The 16,370-nt window shown below is 42.1% G+C and overlaps 1 protein-coding gene across 1 annotated transcript in view; it reads left to right on the top strand.

The window, feature by feature from the left end:
• The first annotated feature begins 10,026 nt into the window (after positions 1–10,026).
• Positions 10,027–16,370, top strand: part of LOC135180242 (butyrophilin-like protein 10) — a 35,617-nt gene continuing 29,273 nt past the window's right edge. The window contains exon 1 of the mRNA XM_064152630.1: positions 10,027–10,265. The gene's annotated coding sequence lies outside the window, so the exon portion shown is untranslated. The remainder of the gene's footprint in view (positions 10,266–16,370) is intronic.

The raw sequence follows: 16,370 nt of genomic DNA, 5'->3' as shown, positions 1-16,370 counted from the left end.
CATCCATCCTGTAGTCAAATTCGTTATTTAAATATTTTCACCTGTGAGATCTGAAATACCTCCTTTGCTCAAAACCCTATTTCCCTTTTTTCACTTCAACAACCCTGATTCCAAACTCTTTCTTCATAGCCTCTTGTGCTATGTCAAAGTAAGGTTATTAGATACTTTTCCAAACTGCAAAGTCAATTCTTCTCTTAATTGTAGTACATATGCACAAAAGTTCACATTACTGCATGAGGGTAATCTCTTTAACCTCTCTCTTTCCCAGAGGAATGGAAACTGCTCTAAAAAATAACCAATTTCAGCCCAGCTCTGTAGAGAGCACACTCCATCCCTATAGAAGTTAATTAGGCTCTTTGGACTTTTCTTCTCGATGTGCGATGCGGCATCAGGACCTTCACCATATTCATTGAACGATACAAGATAAAATCATTGTGAATTGACCCTCATTTGAGGATTTTAAAAGGCACCCTACATGTTCCTTGAGCTGATCTCCTCAGCCCAGAGTATTAAATGCCACAGACCAGTAGCCTGTCTCATTCATCTTTCAAGGCACTTATACAATGTGTCAATTTGTACAACTACTTTCCAAAACGACAACGACAAAAATGCTTCCAACACTTGGTATGTTCTCAGCACCACTGATAAGCATAAGTAGATTGTCCAAATCAGTGTCCCATACTGCAGAACCCAAGTTGTTGGGAACTGCTCAATAATGACCTCACCATTAATGACAACTTCAAGTAGTTTGTTAGGAAAAAGCCTGTCTCCTGTTTCAGTTTGTCAGAGAAAGTTGCTATGTCGAGATAGATGCTCTTTTAATCAACAGAGGCTTAGGCTGACCTTCCAACTTCCTCAAAATAAGTCTGAGAGTTTAATAATAAAACTCATGATTCCAAGGAGTGCTGCCTAGGGATGTTTTCTAATTGGGAAATTTGGACACCCGAGTCCCATGGTCACCATCACATAAGGCTGTAACTGAGTTGGCACTTGAACTCTCATCTCCAGCACGCAGAGACCTTCTTCCCTTTCACTTGCTGGTCTGGAAAGTCTACTTCTTGCAACAGTCTACGGGAGTGAGGTCATAAGTCGACAGAATCTGTTTGCTATTTTTGGATAGGATTGCATACAAGCTGTCAGACTATACTTTCATATCTGTTGCGTAACAAAAAAGTTTGCCCTTAAAAAAAAAAAAAAAAGGAAAGAGGAAAAAAGCTGACAAAATGCCTTTCAGTTGAGACTGGAAAACTTTTTAAGAATGTGTCAGTAAGAAGCAACGTTAATACAGCAGGTGAGTGCTAATATTTCCTTCTTAATTTCTTCTGGCAGGAGATCTCTGCTGTCACATGTCATCCCTCTAACAAGGCTGAATTTGTAGCTTCAAAACACAACTGTTTGCTTCCAAAACGTTTTCCACAGCATCATGCTGTTCCTCAGTTCATCTCTTTTGCCAGTCAGATGTTCCATTATTATTTTACCTAACTTATAAAATGCATCACTATTGCAATCGTAGTAACTAAAATGAGGTCAAGGGATAAAAGTGTACAATGTTTGAACTATTGCCAAACCACTGCAGCTGCTTTTTCACCAAAAGGCAAACTTGAGGTATTTCTAGAACCTTATTGGAAACCTTATTAGCCAGCTCAAATCAGTTTGATAAACTGCCAATGACATTAAACTCTGTATAAGCAAAATACCACAAGTCCTATCATAGAACTGGTCTTTTAAAGCCTCTTTCTTTTTCCACATGCACATGCCTGTTTCCACATCAGTACTGTCTGCAGCATAGGGGTTTACTCTTTCAGTTGAGATGCACTATTGAATGCTCATACCAGAATGATAAGTCCACCTCTGTGTTGGTTCCTGACCTCCTGAACCAAGCAATAAAACTGCCAAGATAATGAAAGTCCCTTCCAGGAAAATGTATTGACCATTTGTGCATAGGGCGAGGCAGGGAGTTGGCATCCCAAGAAGGTCACCTAGGCCCCTAGCACCAGCTCACGCAAGAACCACACCCAGAAACTGAAGGATTGGAGAAGGAGAGCAAGTAGTTACATAGACAGGTCTTCAGGGATTATCAGCCAGGGTGAGCCACTATGCCAGGTCTCTGCTCAGGAGAGACTCCCAGTCAGGAGTTCTAGCGTGTCAGGGCATAGCTCAGATCTGAGGGGTGCCTTCAAGTGGTGAAAAGCAAAAGAATTAAACAAAACCATGAAGTCCACACATCTGTTCTGTTTGATTTCAGATTTGTGGGTTTTTTTTAAGTTGTATTTTACATGCCTGCATGAGGCAGATGGCTGCTTGTTAAGGTATTTCTCATGGAACAATTTTATCCAACTGAGAGAAGGAAGAAGAAAGAAGAGAATAACAAAAGAAAGTCTTTCAGTCTGCTCGAGCCCAGTGACACTTCACCATTCCTCTGGAGATAAAGCTCTGTGTGGGAAATTTTTGCTTTTTCTTTTTAATTAAGAAAAAAAAAAAAAAAGGCCTGGCCCTTCATATGAGCCCCTCTTCAGAAACATATGATCCAACTGGAATTACCAACCACAAAACCTACCAGGCTATGCACAGTGAGCCAGTGCCTTTCCTTAGCGTTCTTGGCAATGTGGCAGCTGCTGACAGGCTTCATACAATGTGTTTTAGCTTCACTTTTGAGCAAGTCTTATTGCATCACAACAGATCTGGATGGAAAATTATTTCTAAACAAACAAAGTCAAATAAACTGTTCCTCTGAAAACTTGGCAAAAGTAATCCACCAGTATCTGTATGTGCATTTAAGGCATTGCTGGGTCTTCAAGTCTTGAGAAAAGGTAACAGGCATTCCACTTCAACTATCTCTTCTGGTGTGAACCATTTTTTCCATTAAAACTGGTTTGATTGTCCCCAGGTCACAGGTGCTCAGGCTTGAGCACTTCACAGCCCTGTGGGATTGCAGAAATAAAGGTGTGACCCTTGTCTGCATACTTTTCAGAAGCCTTTGGGGTAGGGTTTGAAGACAGGTGAAGAAAGGAGTTTTGTTTTAATCTGTAGGCTGCTGCTCCAGACAAACTAGGAGGAAACTACCTGATTTATAGACCTAGTCAAAAAAACAGATTAAGAAATTTGCTTTGAAGCTGGAAGTAGATCCTAATCCCCACCTGTGGAAGTCTAGATTTACAACCCAGCACTCTCACACATCATTCGCTACACATTTCACAAAGCATACTATATTCTTAATCACTGCACACCTAGGTGCTGGGTTAGATCACTCAGTCTGCAGATAAATAACTGTGTAACGTATCTCTGCTGACTGGAAGCTCCATGCAAGCAGTCAGTGTAATTGCAGACGTGAGCACAACAGAGCAGCACACCAAAGTGTAATTGAACATGCAAAGTGCCATGGAGCAGCACACCAAAAGCAGGTCAGGTTTTGCAAGATGAGAAAATGTGTGGCTCCAGCAAAACACACATCCTTATCTGAGTGGCAAGTCTACCCCACTCTGAATGCAAACAATCCCAACATCACTACTTTCATTCACACTATTTACTTTTCAGGGAGGAAAGATTGGAATCCTATCTGCCCTCCAATTCCAACATACCAAAGCTAGTGTCACTGTTTACTGCTGAAGCAACATGTGCTTCTTTCACCTTCTTGACATAATGCATCCCACAGGTTGGCAGAACTTAATTACACTGGCAGTTATTAAAGTCTACCTGAACTTTCACACTTGGAAAAGGTCTGCTGCTTCTCATGAAACTTAGCTAAACTTCAATAGCGTGTTTCTAGGTGAAGGACATGGAGAGATCTGAACTTACTGTCAGATGGTTCTGCAGACACAAAGTCTTTGCTCATTTCAGTATCTGCGTGAGTCACAGCCATAGAGAATGGGTTGGGCTACACAGGCCTTTGGACACTCACAGCACAGCAGCAGTTGCCAAAATGAATTGACTATTAGACCAATGTCTGACAGTTTAGGAGTAAAGAACTGCAGATAGCACCTGGAAAATAGGCACTTCATTGCTACTAGTATTCACAGAGCATAATCTTTCGGGAACAAGAAATCTCTGTGGGAAAAATAAAATTTATATGTATATCTACCAGGAGTGACTGGAGCTGCAGCACTATATTCAGCAAAGGTCAGATTTCATCAAGATGGAAAAAGGGAGTTCCTTTGCCCCCAGAACTGGAGCATTCTGCAGAGGAAGGGAGTGCTTTCAGCATGGCCATGACCACTGCAAGAGCAGGATTTGTGCTGCATAGAGATAAAACAGGACGTTTTGTCTCAACACATGGTTCAGTTAACCACAGAAGGCATCTCTCCTTCAGGGAGGATGTGAGCCAAGGTGTCACAGGCCTTAAGAAAAGCATGATGATTTATATAGCCCTGCCTTACACAATGGAAACAAGGCTTGAGAATACTCAAGATGCTGTGGCTGGCAGCAGCTGCTTAAGACACAGATGGTAGACATGTCTTAAGGTTGGCATGCAGACAGATCATCAGTCAAGCAAGAAAACAGATTTAGAAGAAAGCAGAGCTGAAAGGTTTCCTGGAAAGCAGCCTAAAACCTGAATGATAGGAATGCCCTAGGCAGCTCCTCTTCCATGGTAGAGAGTGGCACTTTAGGAACCCAAAAATGAGATCTAGAAGAGTACCACCCATGGAGAGTTGCACTGTTGGGTGCAGGAATTACTTGTGTTTAGAATGTATGTATTAGGTTTGACATACCTTGCACAAGATACCACACAGCATATATAGGGTCATATATAAATCAAGTTGTAGGGCTTTGGCGTTTGGATTACATGGTTTCCCTGTCATGACTGAATGAAAAGACTACTCCTATAACTAGCAATAGTCTGAGCAGTTGGATCTCCGAAGGACTGCAAACATCATTCCTGTGACTATGCCGAAGGTCTGAAGTACATATCTCTGATGGATAGCTGGTTGGAATGTGAAATATCCATCAGAAGATGGTATGCTCACCTATGTAATCCTAGACAGAGGAGAGCCCTCTCCCTGCCACTACTGAGCCAGCCCCAAGAACAAGACCAGATTCTACACCATCATTCAGATTTCCACCTTGGGCAGTTTCATCAACTCTGTTCTGGCCAGCACAGGTAGGCCTGTGGCTGGCATGTAGAAATGAAGGGAGGAAAGTGTCTGTGGAAGAGATAGGTAACACACGTTGAGATGTGCCAGAATCCAATGAAGAGATGAAACAAAAAACATGCCTTTTCAGTGAGTCACCCAGAGGGCTTGAGAGATGGGGCAGCAGCACCAGGAAAGCTAGGAAGGCCAATATACAACTGGGGTGGTGGAGAAGGTGGGGTGAGTCAAGCCTGTAATGACAGTTTGCTCATCAGAATTATTTGCCAAGCACAAATCAGGGTCCCCTTGCTGCAGCAGAGGTAGGTATCCTTGCTCAGACTACTCAGGCCTTGCCCTGCTCATCTAACCAACAAGGACAGTTCACATCATTTTGTCTGGTTTGGATAAAAGGAGATTGAGGTGTGACCTCCTTGTTCCCTACATCTTTGTTAGAATGGGAAGTGGAGAGGGAGGTGCTGATCTCTTCTGTGTGGCGTTATGTGACAGGACATGCGGGAAAGGTTCCAAACTGTGCTAGAGAAGTGGTCACGGCACTATACCTGCCAAGAAGCATGTGGGTGGTGCTCTTAATAAGATGGTTTAGTTTTAGGTAGTCCTGTGAAGAGCGTGACTCAATCTTTCCAGGTCAAAATATTCTATGATCCTAGGAGAGGTTCAGACTCAACACAAGGGCATATTTCCTCACCAAGACAGTGGTCAAACACTGGAACAAGCTTCCTAGAAAGAGTAGTTGATGCCCTAAGCCTATCAACATTTAAGAGTCATTTGGACAATGCCATTAACATGCTTTGACCTTTGGTCAGCCCTAAAGTGGTTAGGGATTTAAATGAGATGATCACTGTAGGTCCCTTCATAGCAAAACACTGTACCCTATGCCTGGAGAAAAAACAGATAGGTGGATCAATTCACGCTTTCAGAGTGTCCCTTAGCTTGCTGCTATTCCCTGGGAAATCCCAGAAGCCTTGGCAAACATGGAAACTTCTGCAGAAAAAACACAAATCCTTCTCCACCCTGAGTGCCCAAAATCCTAAGTACCTGTGCAGTCACCTGCTTCAGGGTATACTGGGGGGAGAGGAGCAAGCAGCTAATCAGCTGGCCAGAAAACCTTGTTGCTTAAGGGATTGGGCTGACATCAACTCCACTCTCATTCCTTTCTCACAGTTGAGCTGAATTTTTATTCCCACTTCTGTTTGTACATTCAGTTCATTAGGGCTCAGCCATGTATGCGCATTTCTTGCCAAGTACGTCCTGTTGCCAGAATTTGAAAGAACATTTCTCATCTTGGATGGGAACACTGATGAATGCTGCCTCTTTGTTTGCAAATGAACACACTTCTTCAGTTTTTACTACTCCAGTTGTTTTGCTGTGAGAGGACCTTCACTATTGCTCAAATGATTCCAAAGCCAGAATGAACACTCATTATTTCTTTGCATCTCTGCATCCTCTGTCATTCTGGACTGAGTCCTAGTCATGTAACATGAATGGAGAGAGATAACCTCCAGTGAGCAGAAGCAATGAGACCAGTCACAACTGAAATGCTTCTCAGAGACAGTAAAGCCTCAGTCTACAGTCAAGTACACAGATCTCAAGAGCACATCAGCCTGATATAAATACCTTTTTAGTTTCCAACCAGTCTGAAAAGGAGGTAAGATTTACCAAAATCAAGTAGATAGAGTAAACAAGCTACAGCTGATCTATACTGCCTACCCACAAAAGACCCATCTTCTGAGACTAGTGACTAATAGAGGTTGTATTTTCCTTTTGAACTGAGCCTGAGTAAGGCTGTTTGCATTGTCTTGTTCAACTGATAACAGCAGGGGAGTTGAGGGGAGATAAAAATTTCTAAATGTATTGATAATGTCAGGTAAGGTCAGCAGTGACAGTGACATATAATAATAAAAAAAACAGTGACTTATTTGGAGTTTTCTGCCATCAGGGTCAGAAGCCAGTCTGATTATGAACACAAGGCTACAATCTGCTGATGTAGGACTGAAGGAGATTACACAGGTCCCTTGTCCTGCCTACAGCAATACTTACTTGAAACCAAGTTTATATTCCAGATTCATGGAATGGTTTAGGTTGGAAGGGACCTCAAATATCATCTAGTTCCAAATATTGGAAATAAAACTATATAAGCCTCCCTTCTATTTGTCCACCTATATGCAGTGAAAATAGTCTAGCTCCAGCTTTGAAAAGCATTTGATTAAGTGTGTGAATGAGCAGATGTGTGGGCAGCTGTTGTATAACAAAAACAGGAAGTTATTTTAAACAGACTGCTGTATTCTATGGAAAAGCAGACTGCATTTTGCTTCTGTTGAAAGCTTTTGAGCAAATATGAAGGACACAGCAAAGAGGGTGATGAGAATAGAAAAAAGCAAGACTGAGAAAAGCAGCATGAAAATGTACTGACCATTCAAACATCTCCAAACACTGAAATGAGCAGTCTCAGAGACCGAAAAAAAATCAACAAGGCATTAGGCAATGGCCTTTAGTGCATCCATCAGCTTAAACATTTGCTGTTGGTTTGGTAGCTTGTCTCAACATACATATGTTCTGTGTTTGGTCCCAACAAGTAGGAAGTCAGGAAAGGCGCCAAGATTTCTGCATAGATGAACAAGGAGCTCCTGTCAATGCTCAAATACAATGATGAAGCATACAGACAGGGAAAACAAGGGTGGGTTACCTGAAAGGAATAAAGAAGAACTGTCTGAGCATGCAGAAATATTGTTAAGAAAGCTAAAGGCCACCTAAAACTGGATCAAGTTAAGGATGTCAAAGACAACAATAAAGGCTTCTGCAGACACAGAGAGGACAAAACGAAGGCTAGGGAAATAGTGAGCCCACTGATGGAGACAGAAAATCTGGTTACACAGGAAAATATGAGAATGTCTCCTCCCCCTCTACTTCACCCTAGTGAGAGCACACCTGGAATACTGTATCCAGTTTTGGGCTCCCCAGTTTTCTCCAAAGAGAGAAACAGGGACCTGCTGGAGAGACTCCAATAGAGAGCTACAAGGATGACTGGGGGACTTGAACATCTCTCTCTCTCTTATGAAGAAAAGCAGAGAGGCCTAAGGCTTCTTAGCCTTAAGAAGACTGAAATGTCTATAAATATCTGAGGAGTGGGTGTGAAGATGAAGGTTATAGTCTCTTTTCAGTGATGCCCAGTGATAGGACAAGGAACAAAGGCTACAAGTTAGAAGACAGGAGGTTCCACCTAAACATGAGGAGACTTCTTTACCATGAGGGTAACCAAGCACTGGAACAGGTTTATGGAGTCTCCTTCTCTGGAGACTTTCAAAACCTGCCTTTTTGCATTCCTGTGCAGCCTGCCCTAGGTATCTCCTGCTTTGGCGGGGGGGGGGGGGGGGGGGGGTGTGGGGGGGTGTGGACCTAGTACTGTGAAAAGCCATGGCAGCACTTCTACTGAGTTATCATATTTCATATTTAACTGTATTTAACTGTACTCAGTGTAGTGGAACATCAAGGAACCACTGTACCTCCCTTCTGTCTTGTGAGCAACTAGTAAGACTTGTCAATTGTGGTGGTTTTGTCCACAGCAAACCAAAAACATAACCACACTCTCTGTACGTGTTATTGTGGTTTATCCTGGTAAGTAAAGACCAGCAGGATTTCTTTGGTTTTATCACTGAAAAAAATCAAATTAGGTAATAGCTCTATGGCCATGTTCTCCAGCCACATGACCACATAATGGTCTTCACATGACTGGTTTGTATGTTGAGCAGTTTTAGATGAATGCATTATTAATAATCCAGATCTATCATCTTCTGCAAGCTAGAACAGCAACAGGGTGAGAAAAGGGATTTTGTAGCCTTACCAAAGCAGAAAAGGAATAAGCAGAGAAGTTGAGATGGAGAAAAATGTTTAGGATACCAACTCTTTTAAATCAATTGGTATGCTATTTATGGCATGTTTATGTAAATGAAAAGTTCAACACTAACAGCACATTTTAAGTGCATATTCACACATGCTACTTAAAACAAAAGGAAAACTCAAAAGAGCCCTCCCAGAAACTAGTAAAGACAAAAGTTGAATGTAATCCACCTAGTGTATTTCTCCAATTCTGATGTGTGCATATTATCCATGGAAGCAAATGCCCAAACAAAGAAAAGTTACGTTCCTGTATGAAATCACAGAACGTCAGGGGCTGGAAAGTACCTCAAAAAATCATCCAGTTGAAGCCCCCTGCCAGAGCAGGATCATCTATACCAGATCACACAGGAATGCATCTGGGCAGGTTTTGAATATCTCCAGAGAGGGAGATGACATAGCAGAGCACCCTAGGCACCCATACCCAAGGCAACAGCTCAGCAAGGTGCAAACAAGAGTTCTCTCTAGGAGAAAGATAAAGGTTTCTACCTCAGTTGTTTTAAAACTTGAGGGCTAAACATTGCTCAGTAGCTATGCATCAAGAGCAGAGTGCCTGTGAAAGAACAGTGCTTGATTGTACAGCAAACAACAGATAGCTTTTTGACAACACAAGTTTGGAGAGGCATGATGGTAGCTTCCATGTTTCAGTGTCTAGGACATTAAATACATGAATGTCAATTACAAATAATTGCAAAAATGTATGTGTTGGGGTTTTTTGTATTTGTTATTTGTTCATTTGGCTTTGAGGGGTTTTGTTTGATTGGTTTGGGTTTTGTAGTTTTCCTAAGGAAAAGAAGCAAGCAAAATCTCAAGTGCCTGATTGAGCTAAGAGACAAAAGTTACTTCAGAAGCATTACCAAAATGCTTACCCTGAACATCTTCAAGTGGCACATTCATGCGAAGAAATGCTTCTTAACAGGAACATGTGTTCTGTCAGCCATAGGCAGACAGTTCTCCTGGAAAGGACTGCAATACCAGAATACTGCATTATCATAAACAGCTAAAACTTGGGGAAAGTTAGGAGATGAGATATTTAATGTTCCTGAGCTTTTGTCTCTGGCTGAAGTGGTAGACAGCAAGTTCTTACATCAGCTGAGCACACTAGAGTGAGCACTGTCAATAAGTCCTTTTATTCCTCGGCTTGTCAAGAAACACAGCCCTTGTGATCTGAGTCATTGCTCCACGTCCTGCCCTGCACCAGCATTTCCTCATTCAAGGCACCAGTTCCTCACAGCAGCGTGTTTGAATCTCAGCACATTCGCACAGAAACTGAGAGGTTCCACATAGGTAAGTAAGAGATTAAAGTTTTCTATCTTGTATTAAGTGCTAAAACTGAGTATCTGGAATATGAGTTTTTTGCTAAAGTCTTTTAGAATTGCTTCCGATGTGGAAACGGGAAAAGTGAAAAAGAAAAGCTGAGTTTGGGTTGGTTGTTTTTCTTTGTACTAAGTGGCAGTTAGCTGGAGAGAGAAAAGACACCGGCTGAAAGGTTTCCTGGTTAAAACGTTTCAGCCCTGTAATTCCGCTCCACTGACTGCCAGACGGGGAGCCCTTCGGCTGCAAAATGAGAAGTGAGGCTCAGGCTATCGGTAACGCAAAAGGCAGCTTTCACCCGACACCCCAAAAGGCACCCCCAACTATTTTTCTCAAATACAGTTTTGCCTTTATTTCTACTCTTTAACCTTTTGCTTTTCCCGAGTCCTTGAACTGAACGTGCTGAGCTCCAGTTTAGCGAAGGTCGGAGAACGAACACTAGGCTGAAAATAAGCACAGGCACTTTGGTGCCTCAACATGCCAGCTGAATAAGAGAAAAGACTCAGACAAAACATCCAGCTTACTAGTCACACCAAAACCCGAAACCCTGCTTAACTACTCGGGTTATGAGTGGTCACTGTTTACAAACTCACAGCATGCCACAGCAGCTAAAACCTCCTACACAAGGAGCTTCCTTGCACTACGTAGCACACACAGAGTCACAAAGTCAGTGCTGCACAAAAGCCCAGGTGTCAGTTTGCAGCTAGCAAAGAAATCAAATGTGAAAGAAAAGATAAGGTGGCAAGAAATCACACAGAAGGATTTGCCCAAGTCATGAGTCATCATGCTTTTCTAATACAAATCAACGTGGACTTTGAAAAACAAGATAACAAGATATTTTTGCACATGTAGGTTTCAGATTAATTTGTTGCCTTTGAGTTTTGAGGGAAGATTTCTATTAGAGAACTCATAAACCCACATGCAGCCACCAGTTCCTAGAGTAGGGTATTTCATAGAATGGTTTGGGTTGGAAAGCTCTTAAAAATCATCCAGTTCCAACACCCCTGCCATGGACAGGGACAATTTTCATTAGAACAGGATACTCAAAGCCTCATTCAAACTGACCTCAGTCACCTCCAGGGAAGGCGCATCCATGTCATCTCTGGGCAACCAGTTCCAGTGCCTCACCAGCCTCACAGTAAAGACCTTCTTCCTTGCATCTAATCTAAACCTACTGTCTTTCAGCTTAAAGCAGTGACCCCTTCTCCTGTCACTACAAGCCCTTGTATAAAGTCCTTCTTCCCATTTTCTGTAGACCTTTTCTACTTACTGGAAGATTGCTCTAAGGTCTTCTCAGACCTTTTAGTTTTTTTTCCCACTATGCTGAACAATACTAAATCTCAGTCTATCCTCATAGGGGAGGTGCTCCAGTCCTCTGAACTTGCTCCTACAGGTTACTGTCTTTCTTATGTTGGGGTCCCCAGAGCTGAACATGGTACTCCATGTGGGGTCTTAGGATAAAGAAGAGTGGAGGAAAATCACCCTGGAAAAGTACAAAGCAACTGATGATATGAAGGCAATTTCTCATACATCTATGTGAGCTTGAAATCAGGATAATTTTGCCTTTCTGTAGATTAACTTGACAGAAGTATTTTAGCACTTGACTAAAACTGAATCCTGAGTTAGCAGTGAGACCTCACAGCTATAGATTTCAATTCTCACAAAATCAAAAAGCAATTGCTTTGAGTTTAATCTGATAATACAAGTGTAAGCAAAGTAAAGCCAGAGATCAGGATGTATTTTTCCTTCTAGCAGACTTAATCAGTTATATCTGGAAAGGGGCTATGAAATTTTCAGCTCTGAGCCCTCTTCTTGTAATGCAGACGTGGCTACTGAAATATTTACCAAGGTGAGCACCACAAAAACCAAAAGAAGTCTCCAATACACTGCAGTTATGAAAGCCCTAAAATAAGATTGTGCAGATACACACTACATTCAGAAGACGGATATTGTGGTGGAACAGTTACCACTTCTTGACATCTTGTGTGCCAGAGAAGCTACTACGGGGCAGTGGTAGAGGATTTTCCTCTTAAAAACCGACCAAACAAAAAAAGCCCAACAACAACAAAAAAACACGTGTGCAACAGTGCATTCAGCTCTTCAGGAAGCTTGCTGATATGTCTCACATTATCACTGTAGATGGCATCTACATTTGCTGCTAGCACAGAAGACAGACATTGAATTGTTGGAAAAGGTCTACAGAAGTGGCCAGTGATGGGAAACCTCTCATCTGAAGAAAGGCTGAACATTAGGGTTGTTCAGCATAGGAGAAAATTAAGTCTCCACGGAGATCTTAAAGCAGCTTTTAAGTAAAGAGGCATATAAGAGACTTTTCACCAGGGTCTATAGTGGCAGGACAAGGGGCAGTGACTTTTTAACTGAAATAGGGTAGATTTAGATCGGTTGTAAGAGTGATATTAATTATTATGAGGGTGGTGAGGCACTGGAACAGGATACCCAAAGAAATTGTGGATGGTTCAAGGTAACACTGAATAGTGATTTGAGTAATCTAATCCAGAAAAAAATGCCTCTTCATGTGGCAGTGGGTTGGAGTAGATAATCTTTAAGGATCCTTTCCAACCCAGCCTAGGCTTCTATGATTAGTATTTAACAATCAATCAGAGAATTGATCTGGTTTTCGTTTCTCACACCTCTACTTAGATTCCTTTTCTGAAGTGTGCTACACAGCTTTAGTGTCATCCTGAGTGGGAGCCATAGAACCAGCCACCCCTCCCGCCGCCCCCCCCCCCCCCCCCCCCCCCAGAAGCTGAACATACTTAAACACACACAGAAGGTGGCAGTCCAGTCCAGGCAACAGGACATTGCAGGCACATGTTAATTGAGAGACTAGCTTTAACAGGTGAGAGAAAAAAGGGGAAGGGAGTAATAAAATATTAACAGTCCTTTGAACAATGAAATGTTTCAGCCACAGTCTAGTAAATCCCTACACACACATGCAGAATGTGAATATATACTCAGTGAAATCTCTCAATGAACACTTGATTTTTCAGAGGCATATAGGGATGCATATATACAGTAGATAAACCTGCGCACAGGTTTTTCAAAGCAACCTGACCTCAGACATTAGTTTCACATTCATGTCTTCACATATGTCTTTAAAATGTCATCTCAGCATCTTCAGGCACATCCTAACCACATGCCGAGGCGTGGAGCAGAAGTACTTGTGCTAACAGGGTCTGGAGAAGTGCTGCTATCTTGGTGCAGTCTTGTACTGGCATGAATTCCCTGTGCTGACGCTGAGTTACTAATTGCAGTTTCCCAACAGGCTTCACAGGGCTCTGCTGCTGCTGCTGGTCTGGGAGAGGAGCTCAGATAACTAGTCCAGCTACTATCTCAGTGTCCATCTCCTGTCAAGTTTGTGTAGAAGGAAAGGCCTCAAACCCACATTATCATACTTAAAAAATAAATACTGGCAAATGCTCCTCACATATAAATTGTTTTATCACACCCTCCGGACCCTTTACTCTTAGGGGAAGTGACTCAACTGTGCCCTTTCAAGCAAGAAACTTGAAAGGCAGTGAAAAGGCAAGATTTCAAGAAGAGTAAAGTTCATTTGCATAGATCTGCAAAAGCATCAAGAACCAAAACCTACAACTATAGGATCCATATAGCAATCTAGCCCAGAAAGCAGAATTGTACTACACATCTCAGGCACCCAGCCCACCTACTGAGCAGTCAGCATTAAGGCAGTCTAACAGTAAAGAGCACACAGCAGCATCCTGAGAGTGCAGGGAATGAAATCACAGGACTCAGTGTCATTTGCAAGAATCCAAGTCTCTTAGTTTCAGTTACTACAGTTTACCAAAGGTTCCCTCCAAATGCACTTTTTTTCTATAAACAAGGAGTGCTGGTGACAGGTGTAGTTTATTTTTTTTCTGGTGCAACTGAAAAGTGCAGCTTTAATAGGAGTGGGGAAGCTAGAGGAAACAGGCAAATTATTCATCCAGAGAACACTGAAGAGTTTTTAATTAAAAAAAAAAAGTTTTCTACAACCTGGTTTTGCACTTCCTTGTGCACATAATATTGTGCACTTTTCTACATTGTTTTATTTCACTTAATTTCCTTGCAAGTCTGCTGGAAAGACTAAGTACAATGAGATGAAGTGGAGTACTATTTTCTTGGGTTTGTGGGGTTTTTTTTAAATTGGTTGTTTCTGTTTGTTGTTTGGTTTTTTTCCCCCTTTAGTTTATGAATAAAAGTTAGATAGTTGTAGAGTCCAAGTGTATTTCTCAACTAAATGTGTTTGAAGTATAACCTTTTCACCTCTGGCTTCGCAGATGCCATTTCCTGACATCTGAGTTTCCCCATGTTCTACATTACCATGTGCTCAAGTTCCAAAGCAGAAGTTTCAGCTCCTTTCTCAGTAATCTTGCCAGAGTGATGTCACTTGTCACCAGAGCCAGAGAGCTGAACTAAAGCCAAGAAGATTCTTGCCATCATTTCTGAAAAGAATAATTTTCTTTTGACATGAGGAAAGGGAAAAGCATCCAGAACTTCCAACATTTTCCTTACTGAGGTGGTCCAGCTTAAACCTACTTGTTCTTTTTAAAGAATAGATTTACAAAGCCTATAGGGATTTGATGCATTTTGTCTTCTGCAGCCGTGCTTGCCTACAAACTGACTATTTGGTCTACCTGCAGACTGAGCATGTGCCAGCTACCCAGCTTTGGAGGAGCTAAAATTGTCTCGCCCTCATCCCCATTGCACAGTGCAAACAACACTCAGCTGCACCCAGAACACACTTATCTTGCAGTTAACATGAACTCTTCCTCCTGAGAAACAATTTCCTCTTTCCCACGTGTACTACCCAGAGAAGAGTGTATCTCTTAAATGCTGTGATGAAGTAATCTACATTCTTTCTCCCTACCCATCAGAAATACATATTCAGGACTTCCTAAATAGGAGAGGGGAGAAGGGAATGTCCAGAAACATTTGCAAACCCCAGAGGAGGTGATAAAGGGAATGTCACCACTTCTCCAGCTGTATTGCATACACAGCAAGAGTCATTCCATGGCGAATTCACTCTCAAGCACTCCTCAGCAATGCTTCTGACTACTCAGGCTGCGTGCTACATTGTCCTTGCAGCTGGTAGAATTACGGCTAGAGTGGGGCTAGCCCATGTCAAACACTGTACAGCCAGTTGCAGCACCACTCATTGCTGCCCACTCCAACTCCTGTGCTGCCATGCACTGCTCATCTGCTGCTAAAATGCACAGCAGCTGCTTAACAGCTGGCTTAGGCATCTGCTCATCCTGCAGCCACTACAGTGGAGATTTTATCTCCAAGACAGTTTTGAAAGCAGAGAGTGACATGAGGCATTTGAAGTCCTTTTGTGCTAGGATTTGTAGAGTAGAAGCTATTAGAGTTTCTACTGTCTCCTACTGCAAAATTTGCGTTTATTTCTACAGTGTGGGTTTTTCGGGGTTAGGTTTGTTTTGTTGCTGTTGTTGTTTTTAATTTAGAGGAAGGAATTTTGCCTAAGAAGATTGCAACATGAAGTTCAGAGGATAGGAATGAGAGCTCTCAAGTACTCATGTTGTGCTGCATCTCTTGTGTTTTCCAAGGCCTTTGCTGGGGGAGAGGGAAGAAAAAAAACGACAACAACAACAAAGTCCACCCATAACAACCACCAAAACAAACAAACAACAACTCTGAGGCTAAAAGGTTTTCTTGGGAAAAGTCTCCTCTGAAAGATGGGCTGGGAAATAACTGCAAAGCTAGAGTCAGGGGTCAGCATTTCATCTGTGATAAAAATGTAAAACCCTATAACACCATTTTACTACCTTCTCCCTCATTTCTTTGCTCCTTGCACAGCAATGAAGCAGAACAGAGCATATTCATTTGTCTGAAGCATCATCTTCCACCCAAAAAGCATACTCTGAGGAAACCAGAGCTCTTGAGCCCACAGTTAGGGTCCATTGCAGCCAAGGAGCATAGCACCATGTTGCTGAACACAGAATCCCTTTCTAGTACCTGGATGTGGCTGCACTACAGTCTGAACGAATTCTTAATATTCTCAAACCAAAATACCAAATTAAAGAACTATCAAGGTCTTAT

The sequence above is a fragment of the Pogoniulus pusillus genome, chromosome 12 (genome assembly GCF_015220805.1).
Source record: "Pogoniulus pusillus isolate bPogPus1 chromosome 12, bPogPus1.pri, whole genome shotgun sequence".
NCBI lineage: Eukaryota > Metazoa > Chordata > Aves > Piciformes > Lybiidae > Pogoniulus > Pogoniulus pusillus.
Note: the sequence above shows the minus strand (reverse complement) of the source record. Positions and strands in the feature narration are given on the sequence as shown.